Genomic DNA, 7,044 nt, shown 5'->3' on the forward strand with positions numbered 1-7,044 from the left:
TTTATTTTTTTTTTTAAATTTTTTGGAAACTTTTTTTTTTTTTTTAAAAAAATTCTAAAAATGGGCTTGTTAAACCTCAAACCCGGGCCCTTCCCTTAAAGTCTCCCTTCCCCCTCCCCCCCTCCCCCCTCCCCGCCCCTCTTTTTTTTAAATTCCTTCTCTCCTCCCCCCCCCCCCCCCCCCCCCATTGTTTTTTTCCCTTTTCCCCCCTTTCTTCAAATTAAAAAAAAAATCCCTATCTTACAAAACAAAAAAAAACCCCCCCCTAAAAAACCCCCCCCCCCCCCCCCCTCCCAGCCCCCCTCCGCGCCTTTGGCCTTTTAATCAAATTTCGGGTGAGCTTCTCGGCAGAATAATTCCGACGACAGAGAGACGACTACGCCTGAGACAGTTTTCTTTTGGTAAATTTCTTGGGGAAATTTAGTGTATCAAATATGATTGCACTGTCTACATACAGGGAGAATCTAAGCAGATAATCTACAAAGAGAATGTTATCCATTATAAACAAAAAGTCATAGATTAATCAATTCTTCATATATATATTAATATATAAAGTATATATATATATATATAAATATATATATATTATATATATACTGTATATATATATATATATATATATATATACATATATACATATATATAATATATATATATATATATATATATATACATATATACATATATATGAATACATATACATATGTATATACATTTTCATATATACATACATACATACATACATACATACACATACATTCATACATACACACAAAAAAAAAAAAAAAAAAAAAAAAAACACACACACATGCACACACACACACACACACACACACACACACACACAGATATATACATATATATATATATATATATATATATTTATATATATATATGTAGGTATGTATATATGTATATGTGTATGTACATATACTATAAATGAGTTCTAAACTTGGGCTTGCATAAGGACCTGCAAACACAAGGCCACTCTCCTCCTGAAGTAAGCGTCTGCTTTGCCCCCCCCCCCTCCCCACCTAAACGCCTCTTTGATAATTAACGTTCCTTCTCTCCTCTCAGCCCCCCCCCCCCCCCCCACTTCCATTGTTCTTTTCCCTTTCCTCCCAAGCTTGTCAATTAAGCAAATATAAACACACATCCACTGAGTGACATGTACAGAAACAGACAAACACGCATCCACCTAAACACACAGCCCCCCCCCCCCCCCTCCCAGGCCCTCCTCACAGCGCCCATAGACAAAAGCCTCAGATCAATCTCTCCATCGCCTCCTCTGACACAGCAAGGCCATTATCACCCGTAATTACTGTCGAGTGATTGGGTTAGCCTTTGCTAATTACCGCCCCCCCCCCCAGAGAGGCACGACCCCCGCCTCTCACGGCCTTGTTGACACCCGGGCGGCCGGACAAAGGCGCGGGGAGGGAGGCGGCCGCTTGATGAATGGGCTTTCTGTTCGTCTTCTTAACCGGATCCCTGTTATTTGCGATAATGGCCGCGAGGGGGGGGGGGGGGGCGTGTTTAAGCTGATAAGGACGAAAATAAATATTTCTAAGCAAGGGAGCGCGTCCTGTGGCTTTCGAAATTAGGATCGGTATTGCTGGTTTTCCTTCTGTGTCGCTTTTTCTTATTTTGTGGTTGGGAAGGAGGGGGAGAAAGAGAGAGAGAGAGACACAAATATAGATATAAATATATATACAAATATATATATCTATCACTACATCTATCTATCAATCCATCTATCTGTATATATATATATATATATATATATATATATATATATATATACACACACATGAGTGTGTATGTGTGTGTCTGGGTGTATGTGTGTGTGTGTGTGTGTGTGTGTGTGTGTGTGTGTGTGTGTGTGTGTGTGTGTGTGTGTGTGTGTGTGTGTGTGTGTGTGTGTGTTACTGATATTCACAGAAAAAGCTGACTCTCTCTGTCCCCCTCCATTTATCTATCCAACTATCCAACTATCTATCTATCTATCATTCTCCCTGTTGTTGCAGCTGCATCAGTTCAAGAAAAAAAGAAAGTCGGCAAATTCCTTGAAAATCCTCCTCAACTTATCAAATAATTTCCCAGGCGAGAAGTTCTCATTATAAACGCATCACCATAACCGGGCCGTGTTCTCGCTCGCGCAGAGCCTTTGAGTGTGTTAAACTACACTCTGGAAAGAACAGCTCGCTTGCCTCCCAGTCTGCCTCGCGTTTGATCTTATTCACGAAACCTTATCATTTCGTTTCTTTTACTTCTCTGCCGGTGACGTGCTTTTCATCTTCGAACGATGGAATACATAGGTTGGAAGAAACATATCACGAGGTAAGAAAACTAAAATGATAATGATAATGGTAATAATAATAATAATGGTAATTATAGTATTAGTATTAGTATTAGTAATAATAATAATAATAATAATAATAGTAATGATAATAATAATAATAACAATAATAATAATAAATAAATAAATACAATAATGAACATCTGTAACACTAGTAATGATAAGAAAGTAAAAACCTTAAAAAAACAAAAAAACAAATGATACATTTAGGAATCACTTAGAAAACATGTACATTCTGATTCCGCGCGAGGATTCGGCATAAAACTATAATGCAAATAAGGACCATCCTGTACCCGAACTGACATTTACCTTAAACACAAGACCATAACCGTAATGTTACAGTCTTTTTCCAGCAATATATAGCCACGTCTTACTTCGCTAGAGCACGCTATTAAGGGATAAGACAGACAGTTTATGGCTACGCTATGTACTGCCATCAGAATCCCGTCCTCATCAACATGTCTAATTACACTCATTAAGAGACTCAGCCAATTAAAACTGAGTAAAATGTTTACCCCGTGAATCACACTATCCCGTGCTTGAAGGGGCCGTTGCGTTATTATTATTATTATTATTTAATCTGATCCTATTATTTCACGCTAATGCCCCTTCTTCCTGCTGGGGCGGAAGGCAGTCGGGCCCGGACGCCGATGCCAGTCTGCAGTGGGCGAGGGAGGCCTTTGCCGGGAAAATTGCAAACATTGATTTTTTTAAAATAATACACACGCGAGCTAAGACACACACGCAGATACACGCACACACACACGCGCGCACGCACACACACACGCTCGCACGCACACACACACACACACACAATCACAATCTAACAAAAAAAAACACTCACAAACAAGAAAATAAACAAACACAAACAATCGAAACACACACAAACAAGCAACACACACACACGAACAAAAACAAACACACAACATAAACACACACACAAACAAAAACAAACCAACACACAACAGAAACACACCCCGAACAAAGCAAGAACAGTATTGCAAAAGCCAGCGACACGCAACCGCGGAAGCTGCTGGCGCAAAAAGACCGGAGCGGAACACGAGGCTTTGCGGAGACCCGCGTCCAATTAACATGTTAAAGAAGCGCTTGGAACAGGCAGGGTGAGTTCCCGACACGACTCCGGGGAACAGCTTTATTGGATTCTTGCGCACGAAATACGCAAATGGTTTGGCGATTTAGGGCGAGGAGGTGAGCGTTGGTTTAGGCTGGCACACGAAATGAACACACGGACGTACACAGACGCGATTCAAACCACGACACAAAACACGAACAACACACACAACACCCACACACACACACACACACACACACACACACACCCCACACACACACATACTACATACATACAACGTATATGCCCCTTGCATATCCCCCAAAACACACCACACAAAAAAAAACACCACACACACACACACACACACACCACTACATACATACATACATATATGCCCCTCTCATATCACACCACAAAAAACCCAAACCACAACACCACAAAACCCACACACCCACACACACAAAACACAACACCACAACAACATACATACAAAACATATTGCCCCTCTCATATCACCAACACAAAAACACAAAACAAAAAACACCCCACACAAAAAACACAACAACACAACACACACATAAAACACACACACACACACCACCCCCCACATCAAACAACAAAAAACATACATTATGCCCCTCTGCTATCACCACACCCACACAAAACAACACACACACAACACAAAACACACAAAAAAAACCCACCCCACACAACACACCACAAAAAAACACACAACACACACACACACAACTTTCATACATACATACATACTAAATGCCCCTCTGCATACACACACACACACACAAAACACAAACACACACACATACACACACACAAACAACCACACACCCACACACACCACAACAAAAAACCCCAACACCATGCAATATATAAATATATAATATAAATATATAAAAATATATATATACACACATACAATATGGTATTTGTAGTATTAAATTATCAACGCTCAGTTTTTTAGTTATCTCTTATAACCCAAAAACCAAAAGTGAAAAAAGGAACTTTAATTTAACGAAAAAAAAGAGGAAAGCCAAAGCACGCAGCAAAAGGGGGAAAATGGGAAGGGAAAAAAAAAAAAAAAAAAAAAAAAAAAATAAGGGAAAATAGGGTTTAAAAGAACCAACAAACTAGTGGACACAGAAGAGGGGAATGTGCAATGAAACGGGAAAAGGAGAGAAAGTAACCAAAGAAATCTCCTTAGAAAACATTAATAAGCGACAGACGAATAAAGAGCAGGAGGCACGAATCCAAGGGGAAAAGGGAAAACCCTGGAAAAAGGGGGAAAACGCAAAGCAAAAAAGGCGACACTGAGCGAAAAAACCCAGCCAAACGAAGCGAAGAAGGAGGAGCTGCAGAGCTTGAAGCTTAAGACGTTTTAACAAAAGCTGAAGAAGAATGGAACGAGGCTGAGATTGTCGTCCGTACCTCAGCGTCGCAGCATTTCATCTTCTAATTACTTTTTAATCACTTGCACACTTATAAGGAGGAGCCCCGGGCCGACGGGAAGGCGCCAGAATAGGGAAAAAACCCAGTCCGTAAAAGGAGCGGTTTTAACTTTCAGCTGCATATCATTTTAAAAAATTTTAATTCCCCAAGGTATTGTTTCGACAGCAAGGGTTAACGAGACAAGAAAATATGAAAAATATTATTTGGAAATATATTTCGCTGTGCATTGCAATTGCCTAAGGTTTGCTTCACAGATTATTATCGACAAAAATAAAATGCGAGGAAATTTTCCCCTTTTCCCAAAAACAAACTGAATAACTCCAGCATAAAAAAGTATACTGTCGCGCTGATTGTCGGTAAACAAAAAAACTCTTAAATGAATAGCGTCGAAATTTACGGCAAGCATGCAACTCAACTGGCCAGAATTATTAGCCCGTACTTCGCTGCGCCGTCAGCCTCGCCCCGAAGTATTTTGCTTCAAACCAAACCCGGAGAGTTAAGATCAAGGCAGTAAGCGATCAGGCGGCTAAATAAAGTTGCTTTATAACCCTGCAAGGCGGGATGCAAATGTTATTCAAATAGCGCTTACAGTAGCCGACTTAACAATGAGATATTGTGGCCCACTATTTCAAGGTGATGTTGCCTTTGTTTGGGACAGTCCTCGCCGTTTAAAAAAATTTCGGGCGGGTTTAAAATGACTCGGTTTCCTTCACACACAAGCAAACACGCGATGCAACAGCAGCGAGCAAGCGGGAGAGCGAGTGGAAAGGAGAGACAGAGAGGAAAGGAGAAGGAGAAGGAAGGAGATGGGAACGAGAGGGAAAGATACGGGGAAAAAAAAAAAGAGGAGAGGAGAAGGGGGACGAGGGAAGGAAAGCGGGGGGAGAGGAGAGGATAGAAGTGAAGAACAGAGGAAAGAATTGAAGAGCGGGAAAGAGGGAGAGCGATGGAAAGAGAAGAGAGAGAAGATGAAAGCAAAGGAAGAAGAGAATGACAGAGAGCAATGAGGTGAAGAGCGAAGGGTTGGGAGAGGCAGAGAGACAGGGGAGAAGAGGAGAGAGCGAAAGGGGCGGGGGGGGAAAGGAGAGGAGAAAGGAGAAAAGTGAAGGGGGGGGGGCATCAGAGAGACAGGAGAAAAGGAGAGCGGAGGGAGGGGGGAGGGCGACAAAGAAACGGAGAGAAAGAAAGGAAGGGAAAAAAGAGGAACGGAGAGACAGAGAGGAGACAAAAACCGAAGTGGGGGGAGGAGAGCGACAGAAAAGGAGAGAAGAGACAAAAGAGAAGAGAGCCGGGGGTGGGGGGCGACAGCGAGACAGAAGAGGAGGGAAGAGGAGAGAGAGGGGGCAAAGGGACTGGAGAGAAGAGGAGAGAAGAACGAGGGGAGGGAAGCATGCTCGTGGCCCGAGCCTGTATAGTTTGGTGTTTCAAGTATCCTGAAGTATTGTTATTAAATCTGATCTACGGGCCCGGAATTGTCGCCTGAAAAACAATTTCAAAAAAAATTTTCCCATTTTAACGATATCGAGTCGAGGGAGAGATACGCAAAAAAAAAAAAAAAAAAAAAAAAAAAAGCGTATGTACTGAACACACATATCACACAAACATACATGTACACATTCTATACATACATATACAGTATGTTTCATCAACCTGGTTTTAAGCTGGGAACAATTTCGACGTTGCCACCAAAATACACTGAAATGATTGACACTAAAAATGAATAATTAAATCGCTTGGAAGACCATTTCACAGCACACAAGAAAACAATAGAAAAGAAAAACTAATCAGTAATGATAATCATTATGATAACAATGGCAATGATGATTAAAGTGATAATTATAGAAAAATTGTGATAATAACAGCAATACTAGAAATGGTATGAATGAGAATGAATGTCGACACAATACAAGAAAATATTCATTCTCATTCATACCTTCTCTACATTTGTCGCAATGAATCCGGTTCAACAACAATACTACAACTACTGCGGGTACTACGACTACACTTTTTCTAAAAGGTTAGTAGTATACTAAATACTACTAGTAATAAAAAAAAGATGTTATAATGAATAATAATAAAAAGAAAAAAATATTTTTAAATTTTAATGGTCACTAGAGTAACAATTATCATCACAGTGATAGCAGCA

Source organism: Penaeus chinensis, chromosome 13 (assembly GCF_019202785.1).
Source record: "Penaeus chinensis breed Huanghai No. 1 chromosome 13, ASM1920278v2, whole genome shotgun sequence".
Classification (NCBI taxonomy): Eukaryota; Metazoa; Arthropoda; class Malacostraca; order Decapoda; family Penaeidae; genus Penaeus; species Penaeus chinensis.